Source organism: Phascolarctos cinereus, unplaced genomic scaffold (assembly GCF_003287225.1).
Source record: "Phascolarctos cinereus isolate Bilbo 61053 unplaced genomic scaffold, phaCin_HiC Scaffold_3;HRSCAF=262, whole genome shotgun sequence".
Lineage (NCBI taxonomy): Eukaryota > Metazoa > Chordata > Mammalia > Diprotodontia > Phascolarctidae > Phascolarctos > Phascolarctos cinereus.
The window spans coordinates 220,636,387-220,647,456 of NW_027555736.1; positions in this window are offsets into that span (position 1 = coordinate 220,636,387).

The window sequence follows — 11,070 nt, forward strand, 5'->3', positions numbered from 1 at the left end:
GGTATTCCTTATATTAATAAAATCACAGGTGCATTCCTTGCCCCTAACTCTGCCCCCAAAGAGCTTAAATAGAGTTAAATAACAATGCAAGATATGGCCTATGGCAGTATATGATTAACTTCTTGAAGGTATAGATATAGTCAATATGTGAAATTAGTTAGACAAAAGTAAGTTTCTCCCTTGAGTAAGCAAAGGCTAGATGACACCTAGAGATGTGATCTTTTTAAAGTATTAATTGGACAATATGGCCTCTGAGGTTCCTTCCAACTCCTGAAGGTTGTAAGTTTATGGAAGTAAAAGATCACTGTGGCTGATGATGTCAGGGTTGGCTTCATTCAGGAGTTGGGACTTGAAATCAGCCTGGAAGGATAGGGTAAGATGTAGATAGATGAGGTGAGAGGACATTCAAAACGAGCATTTGCTGAGTCGCTATAAGTGAAGCCACTCAATAACCCTTCCCAGTATTCTGGACGAAGACTGGGCTCAGAGGTGTATAGCATCTGTGAAGGGTTTGCATCATCTGTTTCAGCATATGTCCAAAAAAGTCATCTACTTGGCAGAATCGAACAATCAGCCAATCCGTCAACAAGTAAATATGGAATGGTTAATATGTGCAAGGCACCGGGACATAAAAGATACTTAAGACATGATTCTTTCTCTCTAGGAGCTTGTAGTCTAGTGGAAGATGTAAATATATACATATACATATGTATATAAGAGGATGTAAATATATATTATATATAATCATGTATATACAGACATACATGAAAAGAATTCTCAGAATGAGACAGTAGATAAGTATCACATGAATAAACTTTGCAGGTATTTAGAGTAATCAACCAAGCAGATATTAAAAACCTATTATGTGGTAGAAACTACATTAGCTTTTAGAAATACAAAAAATGAAACAAAAATGACTAAATAGTTTCTGTATTTGAGGAATGAGAATTTCATTGGAAGAGAATACATATAGATTATTCCAAAAGTCTTGTTGTAGTTTCAAATTTTAATAGCTAAAAAATTCACTGAAACTTTTGGAACACTGTATATACATACATATGTACAGAGGCAACTAGGTGGTGTAGTGGATAGAATGTCGGGCCTAGAGTCAGGAAGACTCATTTTCCTGAGTTCAAATCAGGCCTTAGACACTTATTAGCTGTGTGACCCTGGGCAAATCACTTAACCTTGTTTGCCTTAGTTTCCTTGTCTGTAAAATGAGCTGGAGAAGGAAATGGCAAAACACTCCAGTATCTCTGCCAAGAAAACCCCAAATGGGGTCTTAACTGAACAACAACAAATGTACATATATGTGTGTATCTAATATCTGTATAGTCATGTGTGTGTGTGTGTGTGTGTGTGTGTGTGTGTGTGTGTGTGTGTGTGTAATAAATAGAAGTTACATGGGAGGCACTAGGGACTGGAGGGGGGAAGGCTTCATCTAGAAGGTGTAACAACCAGAGTTTTGAAGGAGACATAGGCTTCTAAGAGCTGAGCTTGAAGTGCATACTAGGCACGGAAGACAACCAGTGTTAAGGAGCAAAGGTGAGAAAATGTGAGGAAAAGCAAGAAAGATGGCTTGGCTGGACTGTAGACTATGGGAAAGAGAGTAATGTATGATAAAGTTACAAGGAAAAGTTGAGGCAAGGCTATGAAGTTCTTTAAAGCTCAACACAGTGTCTTATATTTGATCCTAGAGGCAAGAGGGAAGCACTGAATTTACTGAATAGGTGAGTGACAGAGGAAACTGAAGACACAGAAATTCAGTGACTTGGACTAGGTCACATTGTGAGTGTCAGCGTCAGAATCTGAACACAGAAGCTCTGACTTGAAGCCCAGGACTCTTGTCACTGTCCCATACTTCCTCATATCAGCTGCTATCTAGTCACACCCACTCACATCTTATATTTTTGAAGTTGATTTTTTGGGGAATACAAGTGGGATTTTTACATTTATACCTGTTTATTTCATTCTCTTAGATTCAGCCCCATGTTTTAGCTTGTCTCACATCCATCGTATTAGTTATTCCTTCTAGCTTCCTGTTAAGAGCAGATTTGTTAAATGTACAACACAAACTTTTGCCCATCACTGAAAAAAAAATATTAAATAGCACATGACTGAGCAGAAAGCCCTGAGGCACTTCAAAAGGGACCCTCCAAGTTGACCCTGAACCATTAAATACCACTATTTGAATCTAACCATTCAACCAGTCCTAGAAAAGTAGTTTACCTTTCTCTAAACCACAGTGGGCTTTGGATTCATCAACTGAAAATGAGAGATTTGAAATATGTGACCTCCAGGATCTCTTCTACCTTTAAATCCACACACAACACTATTACCCTTCCAACTTTTGCACTAGAACAGCATGATAGAATTGGTCAAAGGGTTTGTTAAAAATCTAGATAAACTTTCTACAGTATATCACTTTGACCCTATCAGTCAAGTAACCTTACTGAAAAGAGAAAGTGAGATTGGTGTGCAATGTTATTTTTGCTCTTTCTTTTGGTATGGTCTGAAGAAATATGTAATTAGGATCAACGAATGTAATGGTTTACCAATGAGCTCATTTCTAGTTGAGGTGATGAGAGAGATAGAGGAGAATACACAAGCTTATAGGAATCCAGATTTATAACTGAAAAGGATATGAATGTCTTTTAGTCTAACCTCTTCATTTTATAGAATAAGAAAGTGAGGCCTAAGGAGGATGTGACTTGGCGAGGATCACAGATAGTAAATATTATTGGCAGGATTTAAACTCATGTTCTGACTTTAGTGTCAGTACTTTTCCCTTGTACTAGAATTAAGAGAGAGAAGAGGGAACATCCTTGTCCGAGGAAATGCTATGAGCATATACATGGAGATGGGAGAGCTAATGGTGCCTTTATGGGACAACGAAGAGACTAGTGGCTAGAGTGAAGGGCGCACTAAATCTCCTGTGGTTTTACCTATATTTGCTTATGTGGCCCTGGGAAAAGGTGCCAATTCATCTTTCTAATTGGAAATAGTGGCTCTCATGTAAAGTTGGTAGAAGCACTAGCCTTTAAATACTCACTTTTTTTCACTCTCTGTCTCCGTCTCTCTCTCTCTCTCTCTCTCTCTCTCTCTCTCTCTCTCATACACACACACACTCATTCTTTTTTTGTTCTCCATTTGACACATATATACACACACATTCATGCAAACATATAAACATTCTGTGAGAGAAATTCTGTAATAGTTTTGGCAAAAATATGTTCTATAGGTACAGAGATAACATAAAGATATGGTAAAGAATGGTAAATGTTGGCAGCATTAATTAAATTTGGGAGACCCAGTATTACTCTTGTACCCCAGAAAGCAATGTTTTTTTAAATGTGAAAAACCAGACCAAACTACTATTGTTTGACAAGTTGCTATATACCCTTTTAGAGATGAGTTTTCAGGTAGTCCTGGTCTCCACAGCAGGATTACAGATTGTTATTAAGGCAAACCCTAGGGACATATAAATCCCTACCAAATTAGAAAACTTCAGGATATCTGTCTTTGTCACTGAAATTTCTACTGTACTCAGAGAAGTTATATACAGCTTAGAACTGAATTGTCTCTCTCTTTCATGTTTGTTATTTTATCTCCTACCAAATTGCAAGCTCTTCAAATGTAGGTAGATTGTCTTATGCTTCTCTAATCCCCTTTGCCCTGCCATTGCCCCAGTTCTAGGCACATAAGAAACAGTGCAAGGTTCAATAAAACTTTGATTATGGATCAGGGATACTGATTAGAATCCCTGACAAATCCCCAAACTACTTTTGTAACTGAAAGCCAAAAACTGACTGTAGCCCCTACTATGACTTGTCAGGGCCTCAAAAGCTCTAGAAAACTCAGCTCACCAAACATAAGTGCCTATTTTGTGCAGAGCACCATTCCAATTGTTGGGGCAGAAGAAAACTCAGAATGACCTAGTCCTGCCCTCATGGGGCTTAAATTGAGGAATATGAGATGACCATAGTAAAAAATAACATATGACAAATATACCAGAGCATTGTTCAGCCAGACTGAATTTGAGAAATTGTGCGGAGTTAAATGAGCAGAATCAGAATAACTTATACTAAAATATAGACGCTGTCAAAACAAAACAAAAAGAAAAACCCAAACAATTCTGGAAGACTTAAGAACTCTGATCAACTAAATAATCAACCATAATTCCAGAACACTGATGACAAAAAACACTGCCTGCCTCATGACTGAGAGATAATGGACTAATATATGCAGAATAAAAAGCACATTTTTGGAAATGGCCAACGTGGGAATTTGTTTTGCTTGACTATACTTACATGATACAAGGAAACTTTTTATTTTGCTTTTCATTGTTCTTCTGTCTGTCTCTCTGTCCTTTCTTTTTTTCCTTCCTTCCAGATAGAAGAAGGTGGGAAAGGGAAAAAAAAAGTTTGATAATTTAAAAATAAAGTAAATGAATGTGATTCTGATTAAAATGAGGATTTGAAAGATTACAGAAGATCCTATATCTCCTACATATAATACAGTAATAATCTAAAAAGTTCACCAGATTGAAAAATGCTTAAGAAATCCAGTGAAAACATTTGTACGCTCCTTTATTCAGCCCAAGCCTGCACAAAAAGACAGCTAGAAACTGCAAGTACTAAAAGAATAGTCTTGTTAGCAAAGCCAGCCTTAAGTCAAATGAAAAGGATGGAAGCTACAGAAGGGATGGAAACCACAACAACCCCCAGGTACTGTTTACCCTATCCAAATATGTGGGAGTAGGCACAGCCTAACCCTGGCAAAAGTTTCAAATCAGGAACTGAGTCTGGAGATACAAGTAAATAGAAAATAATTCTAAACACCGTGAAGAAATCTTGTGGGTCAAGATAAACCCCCCCCTCCAAAAAAAATTCTGAATGAGAGAGGCAGCAGCACAGCCTTAGGAGAAAAAATCATCTTGACCATATGTGCTGACATATGGAAAAAATGACCCATGAGATTAAAAACAAAAAGAAATATGAGCTCTGGAGGAAAAAAAGATAAAAGGAGAATAACTAACACAGAGTCAAAGATAGAAAATCTCACTAAGGTAATGAATCATCTGAAAATTAGAATATAGAACACAATGACTCCTAGGCAACAAGAAATATTAGAACTAAATAAAAAGATTGAAGAAATGGAAGAAAATAGAAATGAGTTCTTATAAAAAACAAGTGTGTTGGAAAATAATTCAAGGAGAGACAATTTAAAAATCATAAACTCCCTCAAAATAAGAAAAAAGTGCTGGGATACCATATTTTAAGAAGTTATAGATGAAAACTGCCTAGATTTAGAATAACAAATCTCAAGGTCCCTTCCAATCCTCAATTGATCTAGCCCCACCTCCTCATTTTATGGATAAGTAACTGAGTTCCAAGGACAGCTAAGTGGAGCAGCGGGCTTGAAATCAGGAAGACACATCTTGTTGAGTTCATATCCTCAAGTGCGTACTAGCTGTATGACCCTGAGCAAGTCACTTAACCCTATTTGCCCCAGTTTCCTCATCTGTAAAATGACCTGGAAAAGGAAATGACAAACCACTGTAGTATCTTTGCCAAGAAAACCCTGAATGGAGTCACAGAGTTGGACGTGACTGAAAAGACTGAACAACAACAATGACAACTGAGTACAAGGGAGGTTAGGTGATTTGTTCTAGGTCGCACAGGTAGAAAGCATAACAGGTAGAATTTGAACTCAGGTCATCTTATTCCAGAGCTGGGGCTCCTTCTATTTCTGGAGGGCAAAGTGAAAACACAAAGAATCCACCAGTTTGAAAGAAATCCCAATGTGAAAACTTTCAGGCATATTGCAGTCAAAATCCAGTGCTTCCAAGAAAAAACAACAACAAAAAATTCAAATATCAAATAAATGTAGCCAGAATCTTATGACTTGTCTTGTGTATCAGTAGTAGCTGTCCAAACTTAAGCTAGCAAGATGGTATTAATCAGTGGTGTCAAATTCAAATAGAAAAGGGGGCCGCTAAACCATATATGAGGATCTGTGAAGGCTGCATTTTGACTTTATTTTAAAATGTAATGTTATTTTTATTGTATTTTTATTTATTTTGTCAAATATTTCCCAATTACATTTTAAAATGGTTTGAGTCTCACTTGGAGCTATTGTGGGCCACATGTGGCTTTCAGGCTGTGTGTTTGATACCTATGGACATTGTAAACTTATACTGTAAATGACTGACCAAATGTAAGAGGGTTATAAAGTGATCATTTTACTTGGCTTATAAGAATACAATAGTCAGACACAGAGAAAAGATACATGTTGGCAGTTTTGGTTTAGTTGAGTTATGTACCAATATCTTCCCTTGTCTTTCAGGTACAACAAGCACAGAATGGATAATTCACTTATTCTCAGAAGTTAAACATCTGCCTATTTCTTTTCTTTTTAGGGTCAGTGGGATACTAGGGATCACATCACCAATTAGAAGACTACACATGAAACAACAACAACAACCCTTTCATACCCTAGCTACCTCTATGACAGGGACTACTGTCCATCAGCATGCCACAACTTCCAGTGTTTTGTAAGCCTGTTAGCTCTATAGTCTAAGGACTTCCTCTTTGAAATTCATTCTACACTGCAGTCTAGGCTAGGAACTTTCCCCTCAAAATCCTCATTACTCATCTGGATCCTCTTCCTTCTTTGTAAGGTGCATAGGCCTGACCATAGTCTACCAAAAATTGGCAGCAACCACTTCAAAAGCCATAAAATCATGGAATACAATATTCCATAAAGAAGACTAAAGTCTTGCAACCAAGAATGACTTACTCTGGAAGATTGATTACAATCTTACATGAAAAAAAAAATAAACTTTTAATGGAATAGAGAACTTTCTAATATTCCTAATAAGACCAGGAGAGAGAAGATATTTTAAATTGCAAGTATCAATAGGTAAAAACATTTTAACAATGATTATAAATAGTCTCATATATAAAAAAGGGACAAATAACCTTTTAAATTCCTAATGTCTTTAAGGCTCAGGGGGAACAAAATAAGACAGAGATATTGAAAGAGGCTTTATTAGGTATTGATGGGCTTGGAAAAACAAAGAAAATGGAAGGAAAGAGGTATATGTGATGAAAGAAATCAAGGAGTAGGTCGAACTTATGTCTCAATAACTGGGGTACACGAGAAGAATATGTAAACATGAGGGAAGTAATGGCCATCGTTTGGACCTTACTCTCTCCAGAACCAGACAAAGGAGGGTGGAACAAACATATAAATGCACAAAGAGTTTGGTGTAGCAATACATTAAATAAACAGAGATATTGGTGGGTGTAGGGAAAGTGGAGACTTTTCTGAAGAGGGATGGAAATGTCTGGCAGACTAAAAGGAAAGAAAAAAAGTATATGAACTAGTGGTAGGGGTCTGGGCAAGTGAAAGAGAGGCAGGAAAGTTGAGTAGAAGCATATAGCTTACATTTGAGAACACTAGTGTTGACCATATTTCTTGTTCACCACCTACTATGTGAAGATGAGTCAGGGCACAAAGAGGAAAAAAAAGCATACAAGGATATACTGGAGTAAAATATAAAATTAGCAATCATAACAGTGCATATTAACAAGAAACAAATTCATCTATAAAAGAGGATGGCAAAATCCAAGAGTATGTTATTTATAAGAGAGATGCTTAAAATATAAAAATTTATGCAAAATTAAAATAATGGTCTTGATCAAAAAACAAGTTCAAAAAAGTAGGTATAACAGTCATAAACATAAATATGGCAAAATTTAAAATAGAAAAAATTAAGAGGGATAAGGAAGGACACTGTATTATACATAAAGGCACCATTGACAATGAAATAATATCAATACAATATGTGTGCATCAAATGGCATGGCATCTAAGTTCGTAGAGAGTAAACTTAATAGAATTGGGGAAATATATAGTAGAACTATAAGAGTTGGGGACCTCAATATGCTCCTTTCAGACCTTAAATCTAATAAAAATTAAAAAAGAAAGAAGTTAAGGACATGAATAGAATTTTAGAAAGGCTAGATATGGTAGATTTCTTCTGTTTAGTGAGTGGTAAAATAAAAGAATATATGTGATTTTCAACTGTGCATGGCTTCATTATAAAAAACTGACTGCATAGTAGGATGTTATAACAAATGCAAAAGAGTAGAACTATTAAACCTATATTTTACTGACCACAATGCAATAAAATTATAATCAACAAAGTTTCTTTAAATAAAATATTCAAACTTAAACTGAGACTAAAAATTTAATCTTAAAGAATTGGTGGGTCAGAAATAAGTAATAGATATAATAGATAATTCTATCAAAGAAGTGTTAACTGTGAGACAACATACTAGAATTTTGGGGATTTAGTCAAAGAAGTTCTTAGGGGAAAATATATGTCCTCAAACACTTTCATTGACAAAATAGTAAAATAATAAATATTGTATGTGCAACAACAACAAAACTAGAAAGTCAACAAAAAAACTACAACTGAACACCAAAATAGAAAATATGAAATTTAAAGAAGAGATTATTGAAACTGAAAGCAGAAACCTTATTGAAATAGGAAACTTAAAAATGATCAAATAAGTTTCTGTAAAAAAGGCGAGAGGATGGACACGAGTATAAAAGTAGAGATGTTGGTCTCAGTATTGAGAATTAGCCCCTCTTTCTCTCAGATTAAAGGACAATAAAGTTGGTGAAAATACTGAGAATATTTGGGGTAGAGAAACGGAGGGAAAAGGAAGCACCTCAAAGCTGGCCTTGGTTTTCTTGGTGAACTACTATTGTATGAGAGGAATTGGGTAGGAATAGCTATTGGTGGCAAGAAGAAAGACGAGAAGGTTGGAACAGATTGCAGTAGGGAATATGATAAAGAGCCAATCAGTGTTGGCTCTTCGGTGTTGATGGCCTAGTTAAGATTAGACAATATAAATTTGCAATATCTCCAGTCAGTATAATTACATGACTTCCTCCAACAAAATTCCACAGCTTATGAGTAGGATCAGAAGAGGTGGATAGTGGGGTGGGGAGTGGGGGCGAAGGGGAAGTATCTAAGGTTGAGAGTTAGAAGGGAATGAGTGACAGTATAACACAGAAACAAGGGATTCAAGGGTAGAGGACAGCCTAGACTGCAGTGTAGAATGAATTTCAAAGAGGAAGTCATTATAGTGTTAAGATAAAAGGATGATAGAAAGTCAAGGGCAGAGCTGAAGGCCAGGAAAAGTTGTAGTGACTACAAAGAATGAATTCAGGAGTGAGTGAGGTGCTGGGGAAGGTGGAAAGACAGGAGGTGTTGTATAGGGGTTTCTAGGTGAGGTATAGGTTGAACTAGAAAGATAGTCTCTTAGATCCCTGCTGACTGAGATTATCTGATCCCTATGTAGTTGAAATTTCTCGAATTAGAAAATAAATGTTGCCTGTAAAATGCTAGAATTGCAACTTACCTGCTTTATTGTTGTTTTGTTTAGTAAATCTACATTTTTTCCCATGAGAAAAATTAAAATAAAATGATCAAATAAATATACTGTAAGGTAATCTTTTTTTTTAAGTGGAAAACAAAATGATACTAATATTAAAATACAAAAAAGAAGAATTCACAACAAATAAGGAAATTATCAGAAACTTGTGTTCAATTACATGCCAATAAATTTAAGGAGGAATGAAGAAATGAACTGGGTGAATGTTTACAAAAATGTATTATATCCAGAATAACAGATCAAGGAATAGAAAATTAAATAACCAAATCTCAAGGTACTCTTCCTCTGCTCTGATACTGCCACCACCCTGCTACAGTCTCTCATCAGCTCATGCCTGTTGCAAGAAGCTACTTGCTTCCCTGCTTCAAGCAGTTACCCATTGCAGTCCATCCTCCACTCACCTGTCAGATTGATACGCCTAATGCAAAAGCTGACCAACTCACTTTCTAGACAGTAAACTCCAGGATACTTCCAGGATCAAATGTAAAATTCTTTCTTTGACGTTCAAAGCTCTTCACAACCTAGCCCCCTCCAACCTTTCCAGTCTTCTTACACTTAACTCCCTCCTACCCCACCACCATGTACTCTATGATTCAGTGACACTGGTCTCCTTGTTATTCCTCGAACAAGACATCCCACCTTTAGACTCCTGGCATTTTCAATGTCTGTTCTTTTGTCTGGCATACTCTCTGTCTTCATCTCTGCATCCTAACTTCCCTGGCTTCCTTCTAGTCCCAGCTTAAATCCTACCTTACGACAGAAGCCATTCTCTACCCCCTTAATGCCACTGCCTTCCATCTGTAAATCATCCAATTTGTCATGCATATGTCCTGTTGGAACAGAGTTGTTTTTATGTTGCCTTCTCCATTAGAATTCAATAAACATTTATTAAGCACCTACTATGTTCCAGGTAGTGTGCTAAGCACTGGACATGTAACCCCCTTGAGAATGGTGACTATCTGTTACCTTTCTTTGGACCCATAGTGTTTTGCACAGTGCCTGGCACATTGTAGGTGCTTAATAAATGTGTATTGACTGAATATACCCATTTAAAATATATATAATATACATGTGTGTATACATATCTTAAGCATAGGAATTAATATGCCTTTCCTTAGTATGCTGAACAAACATCTTCCTAAAATCAAGAACCGACATCATCTGTAATGGTCTAGAGGTCTTTCTCATAAGCTCAGGGGTAAAGGAAGGATATCTATTACTACATTATTTAATATTGTTCCCAAAATAACCAGCTATATATAGCAAAAGACAAGAAAAATTTGTAGCGATAAGCACATACAAAGAGAAGACATTGGTATAGCTTTTTGCAGACAATATGATGGTATATTTAGTGAACCTTAACGATTCAACTAAAATTGATTTAAACAAGAATTTCAGGAAAGCAGCATGCCATAAAATAATGATACACAAATCACTAGCTTTTCTGTGTATTACCAAGAAATACAAGAAGTAAAAAAGAGAAAGAGAAATTCCATTTAATATTACTACCAGACATGACATACACAAGAGACAGACCTAAGTAATGGTGGAGATAATTTTTGCTCATAGTTGGGCCCTGACAATATATTTTTAAAAAG